The 23801-nt window shown below is 35.2% G+C and overlaps 1 long non-coding RNA gene across 1 annotated transcript; it reads right to left on the bottom strand.

Annotated features, from left to right (window-relative positions):
* Nucleotides 1-274: 274 nt before the first annotated feature.
* Nucleotides 275-22412, bottom strand: LOC129059483 (uncharacterized). The gene is made up of 3 exons (XR_008525411.2): nt 22355-22412; nt 2026-2159; nt 275-519 (listed from the first exon to the last, which is right to left on the bottom strand). It is a non-coding gene; the product is annotated as an uncharacterized LOC129059483 (long non-coding RNA).
* Nucleotides 22413-23801: the final 1389 nt, after the last annotated feature.

Here is a 23801-nt window from a genome sequence, read left to right as displayed (position 1 = left end):
GATCTTATTGCAAAAGGTGACCAGTCAGCTGATGAGCATAAAGGGTCTAGTTTCTTCCTGGAGAAATTCTGACAGCTAAAAGAATGGGAGGGTTTATTTACAGACAAGAGAATTGTTCTCCGGTAGTGTTACAAAGTAGATGGAGATGGACATTCCTTTGTAAACGTCTCTCTTTTTTCAGTTTTATTTCATAGCAGCCTTTTCCAACTAATACTGCCAGTTCTCCAAGCCAATTTACCTCACACAAAAGTGTTAGGGACTTCAGATGCTACTTCCTACTAGTGTTTGCCTTGAAAAAGAGTGACATTTCAAGCAGAAGTCAGAGAGTAAAGGAGGATTCATGGAAAAAATTTCCTGTACCCTTTATTTTTAGACTTTTCTCATAGTCATTTTGTGTAAAGATGGGTCCGATGGACAGAACTTACTCTGAACAACTTGGCAACTGTTCAGGCCTACAGGCTTCTTTGAAAATTAAAAAAAAATGCACACTTTCTCATTTCCCAGCGCTTCCAACATGATCTAAGAGTACAGAAGATTACATTCAAGTAGCAGAATAAGCTTCAAAATGGTTATATCAGTCAAATTTGCTTATGCATATTCAGAACGACAAGAGAAAATATTAATTTCAATTTAGAAGTCATCAAAAAGCACCTTGTGGGCCATATAATGAATAGCCCCATGTTAAAGTAATACATGTTTGTTCTTTAACAAATAAATTTTCCTCTGAAATACAGACATCTGTCATGGAGTCAATTATCTTGCACAGCATGTGCTATAAAAGCACATAAAAGCAATAATATACTACATTGCTTATTTGAAATTGATCAGGAATAGGCAGCTCCTTGCTGGCATGTCTTTAATTTCATGGTGTTAAGAAAAGACTATAGAAGTATGAAATAGCAAACCCTTTCCTACTGGAGTACTAATTCAATTACCTATCATGGTGTATACAGGAGGAAAAATTTTCCTCATTAGCTGGCAGAAACACTATGGGACTATTTTCTCGTCTTACTCTGCTAACCCCTGTAGCCAGAGTGTGAACAGAAAGTTTCCTTTGAAAACAAAGGGATCACCACACTCTGATCAGCTCCAAGGGTGTGCAGAAGAACAAAGCTAGAAATGGTATTCTAAGGACATAAATTATCATTTAAATGAGGTGAACATTTATGAAATTTATGCATCAAATAGATCTCAAGATTTGAAAAGTGGAATAAGGGGTAGTTAGACCAAGTTGAACCTCCTTGATGTAATGCAAATGTGAAATCTCTTTCTTTTCTCAGGCCGACTCACATTCTCCCCTCTATCACTGCATGATGAACACATAAATAAAACAACAAAATATTTTGCAGAAAGCTCTGCCAGATTAAGTATACAGAGCCTTCTTGAATATCCCATATTACTTTCTCTTGTGACACTTTAAAATAGATTTGAAAAAAAAAATCTTAAGGGGAGTATTTTAATAGCTTCCCGGAGAGTAGAATGTATTATCATTATGGTACAAAGGGTATCATTCATTTTTAATTCCTTGCTCCACAGGTGTTCCCTGCCCAGACTGTGGTTGATACTTAAAGGGCCTAATTATGATTCATATATCCCACATTCCCCAGAAACTGGCCCCTCTAACTTCACACAATGCTGTTATTCAGAGGAGAAAAATATGTTTCAGTACTACTGGCTAGACATAGTGATTCTCAATCTTGTCTACATATTAGAATCACCTGGGGAGCTTTAAAAATCCTGCCACCTCAGCCCTGCCTCAGACTGGCCTCAGACCCAATAAACAAAACTCTCTGGGGGTGGGGCCTGAGGATAGGTGTTTATTTAATTCCCCAGGTGGTTTTTATGTATAGTAAGGGCAACCATCTGTAGGGTATAAACACTTAGCAAGTAAAACTATTCTTTGTTAATATACTATTAAATATGAACTACCTACCTACTAGATGCAGTTAAACTTTTTTTTTTTAATTAAAAAAGTTAATTTGGTTTGACAAGGTAAGTTCTCCATGCCAAGTTGTCTCTACCTACCTTAGGTTTCTGGCTGTGCTAGCAAGGCTGATTCACAAGGAAAATCCATGACTTCTCAAAAAAAGACACAGCAACATATTCATGACCTACCCTTATTTTGGTGAATCTGTGACTGGAATCAAAGCCATAGATCACTGTAGGAAAAGAGACATGGGGCAAATTGAATCTTACAGGTCTTAAATTCCCACAAGTAATCCCCTTGAGCTATTAAGCCATTATCCAATTTCGCAGTTAAAAAACAGATACATGCTATAATTAATTCTTTCTATAAAGTCCAGGGTTTAGAAACAAAATAATTACAAGGACAACCAGGGTAATCAATTTTATGTAGATTCAGCACTAATGAAGAACCAAATATTTGATTCTGAAAAAGGAGTGTTAAAATGTTGCTGGCAGTTTCACATAAGTAGTTAATACACTCAGTATGCTTGTGGAATGAAAATAGCCTAACACAAAGAGAATACATGATAGTTTATATAAATAAGATAATATAAACCATAAAAACTTTGTCCATACACAGTTTAGTATGATGAGATAAGGTGGACTGAGGTGAAGTAGGAAGATACAAGGGGAAAGTCTGTTGACAGAAAGTGGATATACTGGATAAATTGAATAGGCTAATGTTATTTGACTGGACAGTTGAGATTACAAGGTCAAGTGAAGTCTAAGTAAATACTGCTTTTCTCTACTGCCTGATATGAAGAGATTACTAGCAGTCTAAGAAATTGGTATGATGGTGATGAAAGCTAGAAAAATCATGGAATCACTAGAAGTTTCTGGAAATCAATGTCTACGACACTCAAAGCTCCAAAAGCTTTGATTTTTTAAATAAGAAATTTACTTAGTTTTTCACCAGATGGATGAATTTAATTTCCTAATAAAAAGGGAAGAAATCCCTCATATTTTTCAAGTGAAAAATGGAAAAATGTACAAAAAGGTATTCATGTGTATAAATTAAATTGGAAGGATTGATAGATTCCTTTAAAATATTTGAGTGGTCTCAATTTTGTGAAATTTAGAAAATGCATTATACTTTTCTGGATTTTCCCCAATAAGCACGTGATACATTTACTGTTGGAAAAAAATGATGAATTTTATGTTCAAAGGACACAATCTGCCTCCTTTGTCATAATCTATTTCTTTTCAATAACTTGAAAACTGAAAATGAAGTATATATGCAACACAAATGTAAAACTACACAAATAGTTTTCTTGCTTATCATATTTGTATTCTTTTTTATTTTGCAGCTTTAGATTTGTGTCTGTATTTTAGGTTCTTAATGGGATGGCATTGGAGATTTGTTTTCAACAAGAAAAAAAGCCCAGATGTACAAAGAATGACATAGATTTTCCAGTCATATTTAGCAGCAACAGAAAACCACATAAGGGTATTGAAATTTTTTGGTTTTAACACAAATAGAAAAAAGCTTTTCAAATTAGCACACAGGAAATCAGAATACCTGCTTCTCATTATTGTACATTTATTGGTAATAAGCTGTGTGACGTATACATTACTTCCCTCTAGGTGTCAGTTTTTTCATCATACATTGAGGTGTTGGCCTAGAGGACTGCAAGTTTCTTTCAACATAAAATTATTCTATGAGAAAAATAACATAAAAATTAATGCAAGGAAATGCCTTGAGATTAGAGCTCTGTTTTCAGAAACACTGACGTCTTAAAGAAACAACCATTTTTAAATGCCAGTGTTTTCTTAATGCTTGACCTGCCAGCCGTGATGCTGTTGCCTGTTGTGAGAGGTTGTTGTGCCTGGGGGCTATTCACCAGCAGGAGTTTGACTCTTCAAAGATAAGGGTCACAGCTTCCTCAGGAAAGGACACCTGAGAAATTGGCTGCTTGTATACTTGAAGCAGCTATAGGAAGGGATTGGTCAAAGTGTACTCTGGCCATTAGCAGCCAGGTTGGTCCCAGAAGCAGAGAGATAAAAGAGAGATGGTCACTAGGGGAATCATTGTGTGGGGGTATGGATGAATGACTCTGTGGACAGCAATAATGAACATCCAAGTTTATATTCCCTGCCTGCATTGTATTCTTTTTCTCATTCCTGTATACTGGTCTTTGCTGAGCTTAGAAGAGCAAAAAGAAAGGTGTGGGTCAGTCCTTGCGGAAGAGATTAAGAGCTATTTGTTACCAGCCATGGCAGTAGGGAAATGTTGGTGACATGATCTGACTTACAGAGGAGCCTGGGGTAGCAGTGCAGAGGGAGAAGCAAGAAAGAACACTAGAACTAACTTGTGGAACATGTCATGATCTTTGTGAATTGCCTGGGAAGGGGAATCTGATAAAAGGCAGGTCTTCTTATCAATCTAACTAGGTGGAAGATTGGATTACTGCATGAGTATTAAAGGGAAAACACTGGAGGGTGGTATTAGTGAGGGCGTTTGGGTTACAGGAGATCTTCTATTTGTTGAATGCCTACTATGTGTATTGTTGAATGCTTATTGTGCTATGCCCCTCACTTATTGTAACTTTCTTTCCAGAAAAAGAAACTGGAGAAATACACTACATCAAATGGTAGATTTCATTCATTCCTGGCATGGTTGCTCCATTAATCAGTGCTCCATGGTTGCACATTAATAAGCATGTAGCTTTTATTTTCCATTTTAGTTTTTTTTTTAATCCATTGTAGCAGTAGATTAATGGCCTCCAAAGATGTCCATGCTCTAATCCTTGGAACCTGTAAATATGTTACCTTTAGTTACCAAACGAAAGAGAGTTTGCAAATGTAATTAAGGTTAAGGACCTTGAAATGGGAAGATTATCCTGGATTATCCGGGTGGGCCAAGTCTAATCACATGGGTCCTTCAAAGTAGAAAAAGAAGGCAGAAGAGTTGGCCAAAGAGATTCAAAGATGGAAAAGAGGTGGGAGAGATGAGACATGAGGTGGACCAGACTACTATTGCTGGCTTTGAAAATAAAGGGAACCACGAGCCAAGAATTGCAGGTGGGTCTAGAAGCTGAGAATAACTCCAGGCCAACAGCTAAAAAGGAAACAGGTTCCTTAGTTCCACAACTGGAAGAAACAAGTCTGCCAGCAACCTAAGTGAGGAAGGATATGGAAGCGCTTCTAGAGCCACCAGAAGGGAACACAGCTCATCAACATTTTGATTTTCACCTGGAGAGACACACTTTGGACTTCAGATCTACCGAACGATAAGATAAAAATTTGTATTGTTCTAAGGTGCTAGGTATGTTATTTGTTAAAGCAACAATAGAAAAGTAGTATACCCACTACATCTAGTATGAAAGCTAAGACGCATGCCTCTTCACCTTTGGCTCTCAGTACCTTATACAGGATTGACATTTAGTTTGTGCACAGTCAACACTGCAGGAGAAAGGAAGGTAAAAACAGAGGGCAGGAGAGAGGGAGAAAGACCATAAGCCTTCATTTTCTATAAATATTTTTGGAAAAGTGAAAGAGAAATTCTATAACTAGTCAGGGAATCAATACCTGGTATGGAATTAGTGGGACAGAGGAGTGGGATGGAACACCACCAGGTTGCAGCTCATATTTTGAGAAACTTACTGCATTATACTTCTGAGTGGATAAATACACGCTAGCATGCCTTAGTAGTTCATGCCTGCTATCTATCTACCAGGCCACCCTTTGCCAAAAAGCCTAAGAAAAGATTATTAGAATTCTTACTCTTTCATTCCAAATCCAAGTAATAGTTTTAGAGCATAACTGATTTGGAGCATTTATCCTCTGCACTAGTATTGCCACTTCAAAATTGACTCTTGCAATAATCTTATCCAAATGATTGAAACGTGCATCTGATGACCGATGCGTTCCCTTACATGTCCACAATTATCATTCTAGGTCACGTCTTTATTATTTGTTTTAAACATTTTAACTGGTGAAATATATCACAACTACTAAAGGGTATATAAAAGTACCTATATTATATAAATATATATGGTAAATATATAGTATATATTATGTATATTTATATTAAATATAGTATATATTAAATATAATATAAAATAGTATATTGTATTAAACATATATAATATATTTAACATAGTATATAAATCAAAAAGTGAATTCTTATAAAAACCTCCAGCTTAAGAAATGGAATATTACTAGAACCTCAGAAGGCCCTGCCACTTCTTAGTCGTGCACTCCTTTCCTCAGAGGTAAATGACGTCCTGAACTTTATTATCATTCCCTTATAGGGTATGCATTTGTATGTATTCCTAAACAAAATATAGCCATTTTATGTTTTTGAAATTCATAAGCATGAAATAATCAAGCAATCCACATTTGTATGTATTCCTAAACAAAATATAGCCATTTTTTGTTTTTGAAATTCATAAGCATGAAATAATCAAGCAATCAGTACAATTTGCAAAGTTTATATATGTGTACACATAGAGATAATTAACAACATAATTAATATATATAATTCTTTTGTGAATTTTTTTTTTCAGTCAACATGTTTTGGTGGTTCTTACATGTTGGTGTAGCTGTAGTTACTTATTTTCATTGGTCTGTGTGCATACACTGCAATTTATTTATTCTACTCTTAATGAATATTTGGGTAGTTTCCAGGTTTCTACTGATACAAATAATGCTTATATACATGTTTTCTGGTGCACCTGTGAAGAGTTTCTCTAGGAATGTACCAAGGAACAGAATTGTTGGGCCATAGCATATGTGCCTGTGCAGCTTTACCAGGTAATCCCAAATTGTTTTTTAAAGTGTTTGCTGATTTCATCCTTATTACTTTTCTAATTGAAAAGACTCTTAACTCGTGTTTCTGCCTTCAGTTTTTCTCCAAATTAGGCTACCCTGTCCACCACCATTAGTCTGGTCTTCCTAAAATGCTGTTTGCAGAGTATGTTTTCCTCACATCCTAAACTCCAGTTTTACTCAAGAGCCCACTGTAACAACTTACTCTCTGCATCAGCAATCCCCAACCTTTTTGGCACCAGGGACTGGTTTTATAGAAGACCATTTTTCCACAGAGCAGAAGGGAGGGTAGGGAGAATGGTTTGGGGATGATTCAAACACATTACATTGATTGTGCAATTTATTTCTATTATTTTTGCATTGTAATATATAATGAAATAATTATACAACTCATGATAATGTAGAATTAGTGGGAGCCCTGAGATTGTTTTCCTGCAATATGACAGTACCATCTAGGGGTGATGGGAGACAGTGACAGATCATCAGGCATTTGATTCTCATAAGAAGTGTGCAACCTAGATCCCTCAAATGCCCAGTTCACATTAGGGTTTGCACTCCTATGAGGATCTAATGCTGCAGCTAATCTGACAGGAGGTGGACCTCAGGCAGTAATGCGAGTGATGGGGAGCGCTGTAAATACAGATGAAGTTTCACTGGTTGCCCGCTGCTCACCTCCTGCTGAGTGGCCTGGCTCCTAACAGGCCACAAGCCAGTACCAGTCCGTAGCCCAGGGGTTGGGGACCCTTTGTCTACATCAAAAAATCCAAACTCTTAATATTTTTCAAGGGTGTTCACATTCACTGTTCTCAAAAACTTTGTGCTAATAGGCTGATCTTAGTAGGTTTTTCTCCTTTAATGCATATTTTTTATTGTCTTCAAGCTTCAAGCTCATAAAATCTCCTTGCCTAGAAACTTTCCCTTTCCTCTCTGCACTTAAATACTACTCGTGATTCAAAACCTCATTGAAATCCTCTTTTTCTGTGATACCACCCCTAGCTAGTTCCATCTGCTTCCCCTGAAGTCTCCTAGCACTAAATGTATGTTATTCAGTCAGCTTTAAACCCAAATTTGAGAGTTCATGGTATATGAATTCCTGGTGTATGCAAGGAAAAAATATGAGGGCCTTAAGAAAAGTAAGGAGTTTGCTTCAGAACAATATAGCCAGCAGTTACACGCCTTTCTTCAAGCAGACTGGGTGACGATTTGTCATGGGTGCTTGAAGAAGGAATCACAGGTAACCTAGTGGCTTGGACCTGTTCATCACCACTGTTGTGTGTAATGTGTGATTCTATGAATCACAAGAGATTCGGCATGGAAAGCCCTTCACATTCTGATCTCAGCCTTCCCTTCCTCCTTTATCGGTCATCAGGCACTGACAGGACCATTTGTTCTAGTCCAGCTGATCCACTTCCTATCTTCCAGAGACATCATTCTGCCTTTTTTCGAGTTTCTGCATGGGCACCTCCCTCTACATCAGGGACGTCAACACCACACCCTGCTGAGTGAAGTGCTGTCCATCCTCCGAGAATCATTTAGGAAGCCTTTCCAGACCACTTTAGCTTACTGTGATGCTCTTCTCTCAGAAAATTATTGGTGCCTCACATATATTGCCTTATATTGTATGTGTAAACCTGAAAATAAGGAATTATCACTGAAACTCAGCCTAGCACAGTGACTACAACAGTGATGTTATTTAAAGACTAGCTCTTGATTGACACATGATTGATACTGCTGAAATAACTCTGATCTGTGTTTCTATTTTGGTTCTGTAGATGGCAGATCCATTTTGCATTCAAAGAATATTATCTTTTCTATGCTGAATTTACCCTCATCAGCAAGATTTATGCTTGAATTCTTAACCGGAATATTGTTTTGTGATGATTATTTTTATTTTATTTTGTTTATTTTTTCTTTACTTTTTCAGCACACCAGTATTAAATACAGAATAAATATCAGGATTTGTGGTAGATACAATCCATGGATGTTGCCAGACTTCTGTGTGTTCCTACAGTAGAAATACCTGGCATCTGTGATATTTCAATATGATATAAGTTTCCTATTTCTGACCTAATCTTTAAGTTGTTTGAACATTTTCTATTGTTGTTTTCTCTGTTGGACCTAAGAAATACCTGTTTGTAATGCAAGATGGCATGACCTAAGATTATTGAAAAAATTGTATCTTCATTTTCAAATCTTAGTATTTTTTGATGCATAAATTTTCTTTTAAGCCTAGCCTCATTTAAATGCTAATATCTGTTTTCATGCGGCCAGTTTCTTGTTCTCCTCTATGTACCCTCAGAGCTGATCTGAGTGTGGAGATTCCGTTCACTTCAAAGGAAGCTTCACGCTTGGATCTTCTCCACAGGGGTGCTTAGACTAAGATGAGAAATGATCCCTATAGCTTTTTTCTCCCTGCATTTGTGAAAAAAATAAAATGAAAATACAGAGATTTCCCAATAGATTTATCATTTTAAGTAATTGAATCAGTACTCTGTACTGGATTATTCATACACTATTGCTAGTTTATAGTTATGAAAAGCCTTTTTTAACACTGGGATATTAAAGGTATGTTGGGATGGTAGAATATGCTAGTGTACCTGTTACTTTCAAACTAACAGTATAGTGTGTTGTTTCCTTCATGTGCATGTATTGGGAATGGTCTCATGCTGTAAGAGATAATTGACTGCATGAGAGACAGACATAATTTATATGCAAAAAATATTTTAAATGAAGGAAAAAATATATTACTTTAATGAGGTCATTAAGTGCCCAATAAGATGTTTTTTCAGTGGTTTGTAAATTGCGATTAATGCTTTCTTCATCTCTGATCTTAGATCTTAATTTTTTTTTCTGTTTTTATTGTGAGCCTTAGAACATGCATGATTTTTACAGCTGATTAGTATAGAGATAGAAAATGATTATCTAAATTTCCACTACTCTTTTTTTGAAAAATAAAAGGCATTTTCCTTTATTTTTAATATTTATAATTAAGACTGTTTTCCCAATATTAACATGCCTTAAGAAGACTTTAGGTGTAACCAGACTTAATTTGAATTGGAAAATGGTAATAAATATAACTATCAATTGAATTTTTATTACAATTTGTAAACCACTTTCACATACATTACTTCATTGGAAACTCACAGAAATTCTATGAAATTAAATTAATTTTATTCTTTTCCTTTTATACATGAGGGAACTCAGGATTATATAAATCAAACTCATCCAGGTACTTACAGATCTGAAAAGAGCAGAGCAAGGATTCCAACCCGGATTTTGTTTCTTTTAACCCCAAATTCTATTTACTATTTATTGTTGCCTATGAATGGTATGTGTGTTATTCAAAAAAGCAGGTTTTGAGTCTTGCTTTTTATTCAAATAACTACATTGTATAACTATCTCTATGTCTTAGGTGAAGAAGTGGCATGTTTTGGAATAAAAATATGTATATAGTTTAGTAAAGAATAAAATTGAACATACAGTGTCATCTACTCACATTAAACCTATAACAAAAATAAAGGTAATCATAATAAGTGTATTAGATGTTTGAGTAATAATGCTAAAGGGATACTGTTTTAGACACTTTTTTCTCTCAGAATAATCTAGTTTAACAGACTTTTCTAAAGTAATCATAAAGCTCGTATTTTTATAATGAATTTATCATCTGATTCATCTTAATGAAAGGGTTACTGCCATTTCCCTTTGGACTTGCATGGACATTTGAGATAAGAAAGAACCCATGGTTTCTATGATGCCTTATGAATATCTCTGTCTTATAGCCATAATATGTTTACTTCTTTGTTTACATCTGCTTTTATATACTAAACCTCAAACTAAAACTATTCTTATTGTTTTCTTTTTTGAAATATTTGTCTTTGTACATTTCTGGGGTGGTAAAGAAATTTCAATCAAATGTCCACAGGGTAAATTATTTCTTTTCTTTTTTTAGAGGTGGGATCTGGTTTTGTCACCCTGTCACCCAGGCTAGAGTGCGGTGGCACTATCATAGCTCATTGTAGCCTTGAACTTCTGGACTCAAGCAATCTGCCCTTGTTAGCTTCCTGAGTAGCTAGGAGTACAGAAGCACACCACCACGCCCAGCTCATTAATTCATTCTTTATTCAACAAATATTTATTGGGCACCTACCATTTGCTACTTACTGCTGTAGGAGATGGTAAACACGAGTTGAACTAAAGAAGGAAAAGGCTTGTTATAACAGAGCAGTGGGCTGTCAAAAAGTGATCCCTAGGGCCCTAGGGGTCTCATATACTTTCAGGGTGTCTATGATGTTAAAACTTCTTAAATAATTTATTATGACATTACTTGCTCTTTTCACTGTGTTGCCATTTCAATGATGATACAGAAGAAATGGTGAGTAAAACTGCTGGTGCCTTAACAAGAATCAAGTCAATGGCACCAAACTGTGTTAATAATCATTGCCGTTTTTTATAGCTATACACTGGCATTAAAAAAATTAATGCCATTTCCACTTATGGATATCATAGATGTAGCAGTTAAACTAATTTTATTGCATTTTACATGTGAATACCATTTTTTCATGTTCTGTGTGACAAAATGCAAAGTATTCATGAAGCACTTCTGCACACGAAACACAACTAATTATTGTCTTGAGGAAAAGCACTTGTGTGATTATTTGAGCTGTAAGCTTAAATAGCCACTTTTCTATGCTGCCCCATTTTTACTTGAAAAAAATTACTGACAGAAAAAATAGTCATTTAGGTATTTGGCAGATGTTTTCTTCCTAATGAACAACGTGGGCCTGTGATTTCAAGGAAAATAGAAGTATTTGTTGTTGATAAATACCAAAATTTGAAACAAAAAACATAATTTGGGAAAGCCTGTATTTGCCAATGCTTAAAGACAGCTTTTATAAAGTCAGTGATGATATTACGCTGACTATAACGGAAGGTGTCAACACGGGAAGATTTGCATAAAATAACTCAGTGAACAAATATTTTTCAAATTACCATTCACGATGTTACAAAGTAACTCTTGGGTGAAAAGTCTAGTTAAAATGCAAGATGAACCAACTGATTTTAACTAAAGAGTACAAAATACTCATTGATATTATTAGTGATCTCATAATGTCACCAATCTTTAGGAAGCTACTTGTTGAGTTTTGGTACAGTATCAAGAAAGAATATCAGCAATTAACTAAAATGAGTATTAAAAATACCCTACCCTTTTTCAACTATACATCCATGTAAGACCACGTTTTCTTTTATTCTTCTACCAAAACTAGATAGCTTGAGAAACTGAGTACAGAAGCAAATAGGAGAATCCACCCATGTCTATTAAACCGCATGAAAGAGATTCGCAAATATATAAAACAATGCCACTCTTCTTACTAAATTTTTTGTTCTAGAAAATACCTTTTTCATAAAACTTGAAATGTATGTTAATGTGTAATGGGTTTATCATTGCTAATTTTAAAGATGTGATGAACATTTTAAATTTTTCTGTAATAACTTCCAATATGATAAATATTAATAGATATAATGTATATAAATGAGAACTCTTAGTGAAGTCAACCTAAAATTTTTTAAATTAAACTTTTTATTATTTATTATATTGATTCACATACAGTTATTAGAAATAAGACAGTACCAACGCACCCCCAATTTTTTCTGTAATGATTTCCAATATGATAAATATTAATAGATATAAGGTATATAAACAAGAACTCTTAGTGGTGAACTTAAATTTTTTTTTTTTTTTTTTAGATGGAGTCTTGCTCTGTCATCCAGGCTGGAGTGCAGTGGCCCAATCTTGGCTCATGGTAACCTCTGCCTCCCAGGTTCAAGCGATTCTCCTGCCTCAGCCTCCCGAGAACCTGGGACTACAGGCGCCCGCCACTACATTTGGCTAATTTTTCTATTTTTAGTAGAGACAGGGTTTCACCATATTGGCCAGGCTGGTCTTGAACTCCTGACCTTGTGATCCCTCCGCCTCGGCCTCCCAAAGTGCTGGGATTACAGGCGTGAGCCACCACGCCCGGCCTTAAAATTTTTTTAACTTAACTTTTCATTATTTATTTATTATATTGGTTCACATACAGTTGTAAGAAATAAGGCAGTACCAATGCACCTCTTACCCACTTTCCCTGATGATAACATGTTGTAAAACTACAGTATACTATCATAATGATAATATTGACTTCATTGCAGTGAAAATACAGAATATTTCCATCATCACAGAGATTCTGCATGTATTTATTTATAGGCGCACCCACTTCCCTCCCACCCCGCCCTCTCCTTAAGCCTTGCTAACCACGAATCTATTCTTCATGTTATGTAAATAGAACCATACAGTATGTAACATTTTGGGACTAGCTCTTTACACTCAGTATAGTTCTCTGGAGAGTCATTCAAGTTGCTGTATGTATCAATAGTTTATTCTTTTTAACTGTTGAGTATTCCATGGTATGGATGTACCACAGTTGGTTTAACCATTCACCCGTTGAAAGACATCTGGGTTGATTCCAGGGTTTGACTATTACAAATAAAGCTGCTGTAAACATTCGTGGAATTTCTGAGAACATATGTCTTCATTTCTCTGGGGTAGATAGATACCAAAGGGTACAATTGGTGGGTTGTATGGTTTTGCATGTTTAGTTTTTAAAAGAAATTTACAAACTGTTTTCCATTCAATTCCACCTAGCAATGTGTGAGTGATCCAGTTTCCATGCATTTTTTGCCAGCATTTAGTGTTGTCACTATTTTTTATTTTAGACATTCTGATGGGTGTGTGAAGATAGTCATTGTGGTTTTAATGTGCATTTTTCTAATGGCTAAAGATACTGAACACCTTTTCATTTGCTTATTTGCCATTTGCATATCATCTTCAGTGAAATGTCTCTTCATTTCTTTTGCCCATTTTGTAACTGGATTGTTTGCTTTTTTACTATTGAATTTTGAGATAGTTTACTATTTAATTTTGACTATTATTTGTGTATTTTTTATTACTAATTGTGACTTCTAAAAAATCTTGCTTGGATTTTGATAGGGATTGATTAAGCCTGTAAATTTGGGGATAAGTAACTTCTTTACTATGTTGAGTCTTTTAATCCACAAACATGGTCAGAGAACATATCTTGTATGATTTCAATTCTCTTAAATTTGTTGAGATTTGTTTTATGCCCAGGATATAACCTATCTTGGCATCTGTTCCATGGGTACTTGAAAAGAGCTTGCAGTCTGCTATTGTTGTGTGAAGTGTTTTATAAATGTCTATTAGATCCTGTTGATAGATTGTGCTGTTGAATTCTTCTGTATTCTTGCTGATTTCTTTCTAGTTGTTCTATCCATTATTGAGAGAGACATAATGAAGTCTCCAACTCTGATTTTGTGGATTTGTCTATTTCTCCTTCCTTCCTTCCTTCCTTCCTTCCTTCCTTCCTTCCTTCCTCCCTTCCTTCCTCCCTTCCTCCCTCCCTTCCTCCCTTCCTCCCTTCCTTCATTCTTTTCTTTCTTCTCAGTAATCTCCACAAATCTGTGAGCCAATAGTTTATTTTATTGTTATGACAGTTTCAATTGGATTTCTGCCACTTACAATCCTAAGAGTCTTGGCTAACTTTCTACCTGAAATGTGATTTAAGTCCTAGACTATAGAGACATTCCAACTAATCATTTCATGGTAACATTATTTCTCAAACTGTGACCTACAGACCTGTTCGTAAGGTGTCAAGAAAACTGTATATTAATTTAAGCATTTTCCTTTCAATTCTAACTTTAATTAATTAATGTAAAAATAGTCTGATTAATCTGGATGTTTCCCCTCATTAACTGAGGATAGACTGCCGTGTGATTTCATCACTTGTGTTCATCGCGTCATTTTGTGAACCAAAAAGAAATAAATAGTGGTGGTTATAGTTAGAGTACAAGCTCTGGAACCTGACTGGCTGGATGTGGAAACTGACTGTCTGGATCTGAATCCTGGCAATACCTCTTGCAACTTATTCTACCTTCAATTATCAGCTCTTTGTCTGTACAATAGGAAATAAAAATGATAGTAACAATCACATAGGATTGGTGTGAAAATTAAAGGAGTTGATATGTGGAGAGCTCTTAGAATATTGTCTGCCATATAATAAATATTCATTAATGATTGTCTATTCATATTCATAAATAATGTGTTTGAGTCAAGTGAAGGGCATTAACATCAGGTATGCTATAGGTTTTGCTCTAGTTTGAATAGAGAAAAATGGTAGAAGAAATGACCTATTTTACACATGTACACGAGGAAATGTAAATAAGAATATTCAGAGCAGCACTGCTCACAATAGAAAAAAACAAAGGAAACAATCCAGTGCCCACTCATAAGAAAGTGGATGAATTAACTGCCGGATATCCACATAATAGAATATTATACAGTAGCCAAAATGGATGAAGTGCAGCACCATGCGGCAACATCATATGGATGGATTTTAGTGATACAATATTAAGTGAAAAAAAAATAGGCATCCAAAGAGAGAGGTATATATACATACACATATATATATTTCTCTTTCTATGAAGATAACACAATAAATATATATATATTTCATTTTCTATGAAGATAATGCAATAAAAATATATACTTTTTTGGAATATATAAACACTTAAAGGAATACATGAGATTATGTATATGAAGTAAAACTACATTTAAAAAAAAATAAAGCATGATACACAAAGAATTTAGGATTATGATTGTTGTGGATAGGAAAAGCCCAGGAAATGGAATGGGAGGGCCCTATCATTAGACGTAAATTATTGTTGGGGTCCTCAGTTTTATTTTGGGCAGTGGATTTAATGTTGTTTATAACATAAAAATCATAAAACCTAATTAACTTGATAAATAAATAAGTGAAAACTAAATAAAAGAGGACCATGAATTGATCAATGATGAGAATGTGTCCTGAACTGAGGACTGTGATTTATCTGATTTGGTGCACCCAAATTTCAATGAGAGACAGAGAAAGAAAAGAAGATGTGTTACATATGGCACGTATTACTACCTACATGTTGATGAACCTGGCTGCTAGAGCAGTGAGTATTATATTCTTGTTAGAAGGAGCAATTTCGTTTCAGCAAAACATCATCTGTTGCATTAAGCTAATGGTAACAATTTGAATGACATTAGTTTTATAATTTTGTTTATGTATGCTTTTTAAGTTTATTCAGTTTAATAAACTTGTATTCAGTTTAATATTTGTCCCAGTGCTTATGCAATGTGATTTCTAGCTAGTTGTAGTTTATACTTATATTAGAGATTATTTAAGTAACCATTGGAGAATCCATGGAATTATTTTTACTTCAAAGGGATTCCATTCCTTATTCACCTTTAGGAGGCACTGCACTATACTCTCAACAGTTCCTTTCTCGGGTTTCTTTATTCCAGAGATTCTCAAAATGTAATCCAGGGTTGCTTGACATATGCCAAGACCCCTTCTGGGTTATGTCACAGAAATTATGAAAGACCCCAGAATCAGTGAGGTTAAACTATAACAAGACATTTATTTGCTCTTATCACTCTCTCACAAGTGTACAATGGACTTTTCCAGAGACTATATGACATGTGATATCCAAGAGATTAACTGCAGAAACAGTAGGAGAAGCCAGAATTAAACTTAAATTCTGGCTGTTAAGTCAAGCATTAGAGACATTTTCCAAAATGTAAAATAATGACACTTTTCTCACTAACTTTCTTTCATTGTAGAAAATATAGTTTTTCTCCCATAAATATATTATTAGAGTGACCAAGTAATGACAACAGGGGAGAGGGGAAACGAGAATATGGTCATAGATGGCTGCCCTTCATTTGGCAAGTCACCATGCTTTCCATGGCCTGCTGAGTGATGTCTGGTGGAGGGACTGTGGTCAGTTTGCCAGGAGGCCCAGAACATTGAGAGCAGGGTAGCATTTTTGTTTCAAATATATGTGCATGTAAACACACACACACACACACGAACACACAGACACACACACAGACAGTGAAGAATGGTCAGATCACTACCAGATACATAAGAATCACTTTCCATAAACTCCTGGGGGAAAAACTGGATTTACTAGATAATCTCTATTTCAATATTTGATGAAAAATTAAATGTCTGGATCTTTCTTCTTTTCTTTTGGCACTCATGTCACTGCAGTGAGACGAGCCATATTTTAAGAATTTATAAAACTTTCTAGTTTTATAAACTAGATTAAACCCCATGGGGATATAAATCTGGATAATAAACTCAACAAGAAATGCATTTTAAAGGGAACTGTATCATGTGTGGAGGGTTGGATAATGAAATCTGTGTATGGAGGAGAAATATATATATATATATTTTTGTTTTTGTTTTTGTTTTTTGTTTTTGAGACTGAGTTTCGCTCTGTCACCCAGGCTGGAGTGCAGTGGCACGATCTTGGCTCACTGCAACTTCTGCCTCCTGGGTTCAAGTGATTGTCGTGTCACAGCCTCCTGAGTAGCTGGGATTACAGGCATGCGCCACCATGCTCAGCTAATGTTTGTATTTTTAGTAGAGATGGGGTTTCGCCATGTTGGCCAGGCTAGTCTCAGACTCCTGACATTAGGTAATCCACCTGCCTTGGCCTCCCAAAGTGCTAGGATTACAGGTGTGAGCCACTGTGCTCGGCCATTTTAGTATCTAATATGAGCTTAAAGCTTTTTATTTCATGAAACTAGTTAGCATCAGTACCATCCCACACCCTGCTTTTTTGGCCCTTCAACTTTGTTGTTTCCTCAGAAAAAAAATAGACACTGTTCATTTTAGGAAGATTTGTAATATTTTTAGACATGTGCATCCCATTCCTCATGTAACTGACAAATTACTTCTGACTCAGAATTTTTAAAAGAAGTTATGCTTCCTTGGGTACTTTGCCAGTAAACTTTGGTTACCTTTATTGTGTTTTATGTGATTGTTTTACACAGATATTAGTTTTAAGCATACAAATACCATCCACATAACTGAATATATGAGAGGATTCAGAGTCCCTGGCATGTGCAAAGTTTGTCACTTTTCTTTGTCCTCAACTCAGGTTGTCATTCTGTTTGATATCTAAGAAGGAATGTGTCAACGTGACTATTTTTTCCTCTTACTCCTTGGAGGTTTGCAAACACAGAAATTATCTTATTTCAACAGAAGACCCCGCTGGCAACAAGAAAGTGTGAAAATCTTTAAAGATCTCGTTTAAGGATGGAAATTATCCCATAAATTCCTGCAGGCTTAAGAACCCTTCAGGATATTTTCTCTGGCAATCCCTCACACTTGCCTCCCTTTGCCCACCTCAAGCCCCCAGTCCTAATAGCTCATCCTAAGTTTCATTGCTTTTAGTAGAAAGAGAATCTTGCTGAGATCCAAACTCTCCATCCATCAGGGCACATTTCTTTTAAACTGATGTGCTGAGCCTCTAATATCAAAGAGAGGAACAAATTGACTTAAAAAGTCAATAAAATACCAACTATATGAATTCTAAAGCAGTGTTTAGGATTTCTATATTCCATTACATTTTTGTATCTGCACAAACAAGGCACTGCAGATAAAGTCGAGTAGAAGAAGGTGCGATGCTTCTCATCTGTATCTACCATAAACAATCAGAACAATATTTTTTTCTGTGAAGCAGTTAATATAGTAGTTTTCAGAATTCTAGTTTTGTTTTAAAATGCACTCAGTGGAAAACTGAAGCAAATATATGGAAATGGTTGGAAAATGAGATTTAAAAAAATTGATACAGAATTGTAATTGCCCATCTAACTAAATGCTTTTCTTTCTGCCTCTTGTCAATATATATTTTTATATTTTTGTCTCATAAACTCCATTCAAGTAGATGGACTTGAGAGCTATTGTTTTGATACTATACTCTTCTCTAATTATTTGAGAAAAGAAAAATACTTTCACTTAGACAAAGAGTTTAATTGGTTCTAGGATCTCTATGTTCACAGATTATTTTGAGCTTCATTAGCAACCTGCTCCTTCCTGGGTCTGGTTTTCTTTTTTCACATATTGTCCATCAGAAAGATAAATCATCCCTTGTTTTTATTATGATGATTCAAGTTTAAGTTGTATTGGTCAAAATGGTAAGGCATTCATCGAGAATGCCACATAAGAGATTATTTATTTCCAAGATGTCCCTCTGAATTAATCTAAGAGCTTGAAAAGAAAAGTATGTTTTACTGATAAGGTTAAATAAAATGGTGACATGTTATGGTAACATACTCTGTTCCGCTGGAGACTTGTTAACATAACTTAATTGTGTGTAAGTGTGTGTGTATAATGAAAATGTAAATGACCTTGCACGATTTCTAAGTTTTTATTTATTAATTTTTTCAAAAAATCTTTTAAACCAAAATGTCAATAATCCTTATACTGATGTTGCAAATGAACCAAAACCATGTTTTTTCCTGTAAATTGCATTGGCTGGGGTCTTGGATTTGCAGTGGTTTTTAATGTACTTTCTTCTTAAAGTACAATCCTTTCTTTCTTTTGGAATATGCCTGTAAGATAAAACCTACTTCGTTTTGGGCCAAGGATAGATGGGCCAATGCAATTCCAATACCAGTCAACATTTATGGAGTGTTTGCGGGTGCAAATTGCTGTGAAGATTCAGGAAGGGGACAAGAGCAAGAGCAATAGAATTAGATGGCTATGTGCAAAGCCTGGCTCCATCCTTACTATCTTTGAGAATTTGAACATGTTAGTGAATCTTTCTATTCCTCTGTTTTCTTATTTGTAAAACAGTGACAATAATAGAACTCATTTCTTATGGCTGCGGTAAAGATTAGATGAGATAATGCATTCAAAGTGCTTAGCAGACTGTCTGGTACGTAGCTGTCCAGTAATTATAAACTCTAGTAGTAAGTTATGAATTGTTGATGTTACTCATTATCGAAAAGAGAGAGTCCTTACTATCCAAGAGTTCCATCTAGTGATAGGGGCCTCCAAATACCGAGTTAACTAATATCTTCCAAACCAAGAGTCACCTTCATTATAGGAAGAACAAATAAGTGCAATTAGAGAATAGAGAGGTCCCGGGAAGGTCATATGGAGAAAAGGAAAGTTGAAAATGTGCTTAACACATTAGGAAACAGTAGACCTTTAACAGAAGAAGCAGAGGAAATACATTCCTGGAAGAATGAGATATAAACCAGGATAAGAAAGGTATTTATAGAACTTAGGCCAAAAAAAAAAAAAAATCATGCGGCTAGAACACATACTGACTGTTATGGTAGAGTGGACATTCCTGGTGTCAGTCCTGAGAAGAAAGAAAACTGAAGTTGACCCCTGGAAAGGTAAGAGAGGAAACACTTCTCTCTGAATCCCACTGTGATATGGTTTGGCTGTGTCCCCACCCAAATCTCATCTTGAATTGCAGTTCCCATAATCTCCACCTGTAGTGGGAGGAATCTGGTGGGACATAATCGAATCATGGAGGCAGTTCCCCCCCATGTTGCTGTTCTCATGATAGTGAGTGAGTTCTCACAAGATCTAATGGTTTTATAGGGAGCTTTTCCCTGCTTTTCCTTGGTACTTCTCCTTGTTGCTGCCATGTGAAGAAGGACTTGTTTGCTTCCCCTTCTGCCATGATTTTAAATTTCCTGAGGCCTCCCCAGCCACGCTGAACTGCAAATCAATTAAACCTCTTTCCTCTATAAATTACCTAGTAGTCTCAGGTATGTCTTATTAGCAGCGTGAGAATGGGCTAATACACAGTGCCTTGGTCTATTCCTGAGGAGGGCACATATTCAGATGTATGCTCCTGAATGCTGTTGGTTTCTGTGCAGAGCCCAAGAACCCAAGAAGATGGGACCCCATAGTGGGCCATAAACTGAAGATGAGTCAGTTATATTGCAAATAAGATTCTCCAATTACACATATCTCTTTGGAATTTTTCCCTTTTATTATCCCCTAGCCTTCGGTAAAATCAGGTTTAAATATTTCGACTTTGTTTCTGATGTGCTATGAGTTGTAAAGTGAAGACTTGCTTGTTTATGCAGAGTAAATGTTACAGGTGAAGCAATGTTACTTCTTATGTGCTGGAAAAATTCACCTTGGAATAGAATGATATCTCGTCCTTAAGATCACAGAGGAATTAAAAAGAATACGTTTCTGAGAAAATCTGAAATGATGAATGAATACCAGAATAGGAATTTGCTTCAGAAGGCTTTGGTCGTCTTTGTAATTTAGGTGTATGGCAAAGTTATTTACTGAGATTAAGTATGACAGGTGTGAGTTAGGTGCCTTGAGATGCATTTTCAAACAATTGCTGTGGCAAGTGCAACAGGGAATCAATTGGAGTTAAATAAAAGAATTGCTGAGTAGCACTTGGGGCCCAGCTGAGGACTATGATTCAATGAATTTAAAAAAAGAGCGAGAGCCAGAAAGAAAGTACACAGTATTCTTTACATTACTGATAAAGACAGTGAAGATATAAGAGAGATCTTTCTAGAAGGGCTCAGTTTAAAGCCAAAAAGAAGGAAACTGTTATCACCAGTAATCAGGGCTGATGTTGAAGAGGTATAATAAGAGAGTATAGTTTTCAGTTGAGATTAGGCAGAAGGTTACATATTGGCCATACATTTAGTGATATTTTAAAGTAGGATAATCTAAAATAAACTGTCAAAGTCCATTGAACAAACAATTAAGTTGCTTAATGGTCTGTGCCTTTGTTTAATTGGCTAATTTCTGAAGATACTCTACTGTAGGTTATAGGCAATTTCAAGGGAATAATAAGTATAATGAAACTAGTAGCAGGGATATGAAAAAAATGAAATACAATTAACCCATTGAGATGTAAGGATGATAATTAAAATTAGCCATTGAATTTTAAGGTGGGATGAAAGTTTTATACGTTATTGTTCCTACTGTGTTTTGCTTTTTCTAAACTTTTTGAAGCATTGCTGTGGAATGTGAACATAAGTGGGAATAAATAGACATGGGAATAGTCAGAAAACAATAGGCTACTTTACAGTTTCTGTGTGGTTTCACTTATTAATCAGGTAGCAGGAGCTATAGGCCATATATAGGCTCCACTGCTGACCTTATGAATCGATTTTGGAAGCAAACCAGGATTCATGTTTCAGAGATTCAGAGATGCCTTGTGGCATCATAGGACCTTGAATTCTACCATTATTCCTTCGTTCCCTGTAGGTACTGACAGCACCAGAATTTTAAAGAGAAGCCTGTTAAAATGAAACTATCTTGGTAAAGAACAACCTGGCGTAAGGAAAAATTGCATGTTCATTTTCTAACTCTAGTATAGAGCAAATCCCTTTGGAGAGAGAAAAATCAAGAGAATGGGTACTGGTGGAGAAAGTGTTAGTGCATCAAAAGTAAATTTCTCCTTCACGTATTTTCCTAGGATTGGGAAATATGAAGGTTCTTTTGTAATTCTTTTGCTAACATAAGAATGTCAGCAAGCACATCCTTCAGTACATATTGTTAGAATCTCTCTTTACCATTTAAAAATTCATTCTTCGGTATCAAATTGTTCTTTAAAAATTGTTTCTTCATAGATACACAATAGATGTACATATTTTCAGGGTACATGTAATAATTTAATACATTCTTATAATTTGTAAAGATAAAATCAGTATGATTAGGATATTCATTACCTTAAATATTTGTCTTTTCTTTATGCCAGAAACATTTGAATTATTCTCTTCCAGCCATCTTGAAATATACAATCAAATTATTGTTAATGGAGAAAAAGAATCAGTTTTTCATTGAAGTTTTTGATTTTATATATTAAAAACCATTATAATTGAATATTAGGACTAATACAAAATTGTAATTTAACTTAATTTATACAGTAATATATAATAGTATGTACAGTAATGACAAAGGCTTATGATTTTGGGGGGTCACCTGGCTAAAAGCTGTTTTTTTTTTCAAGAATGGCAACATCTCTATTTTAAAGCTGTCAAATATGCATTCATCTCCCTGCTTTCCAATACCTTATTATAAAATGTTTAAAAAATATAGACAAATTTAAAGAAATAACGTAAAATGAACACACGTATACCTATCTGTCAGATTCTACAATTAGCATATTGCTATTTTTGCTTTATTATATATATTTACTACATATATAAATTAGATCAGTATATATTTATTTATAGATATATATGTGCCCATCCTTCTATTCATCCATCATTGCATCTTATTTTTCTTGATTATCTGCATCATTTCATAACATAGGAATATAATTACCAGTATGTGCAATTACTTTGACATTAACCAGAAGGACTATAAAAAGTATTTTGTATTATTCAACAAATGTTCCTTATAGAGGGTTGTATTAGATTCCCATTGCTACTGTAAAAAATTACCACAAACTTAGTGGGTCAAAACACCACAAATTTATCTATCTTACAGTTCTGGAGGTCAGAAATTTGAAATAGGTTTTATATGCTAAAATCAAGATGTCAGCAGAGATGCATTCCTTTTGGAGGTTTTAGATGAGAATTTTTTCCTTACCTTTCCCAGATTCTAAAAGGACTCCTTCATTCCTTGGCTTATGGTCCCTTCCTCCATCTTCAAAATGTATTACTCCAGCCTTTGCTTCCATTCTTAAATCTCTTCTCTCTAATTCTGATCTTCCTGCCTTCCTGTTATAAGGACCCTAGTGATTTGAGAGTGCCCACCCAGATAATTCAGGATAATCTTCCTATCTCAGGGTCCTTAGCTTAATCACACCTGCAAAGTCCCTTTTGCTATGTAAGGTAACATAGTCACAGATCTTGGGTATTAGAATGTGGACATCTTTGGGAAGCTGTTATTTAGATTAACAAGGAATATTGTGATCTTAACTGTGTGTTTTGCTATTAGTATCCCTTAGTACTAGGAGAAAACTTACACTGAGATTAATTCTTTGTCTTTTTGACCCATTCCATAAAATAAGTAATATGATCTTATGAATGGCTCTTACCATAGAAGACAACAAAAACATCTTCATATAAGACCACACTTTATGATCTCAAAGATGTACTGTTATTTTATGTCTCAATAAATAAGAAAAAGTAAAGCACTGCCAATTAAACTGATTCACTACTTACTGCA

The sequence above is a fragment of the Pongo abelii genome, chromosome 4 (assembly GCF_028885655.2).
Source record: "Pongo abelii isolate AG06213 chromosome 4, NHGRI_mPonAbe1-v2.0_pri, whole genome shotgun sequence".
In the NCBI taxonomy this organism is placed as follows: domain Eukaryota; kingdom Metazoa; phylum Chordata; class Mammalia; order Primates; family Hominidae; genus Pongo; species Pongo abelii.
The sequence above is the reverse complement of the archived record's forward strand: the minus strand, read 5'-3'. Positions and strand labels throughout refer to the sequence as shown.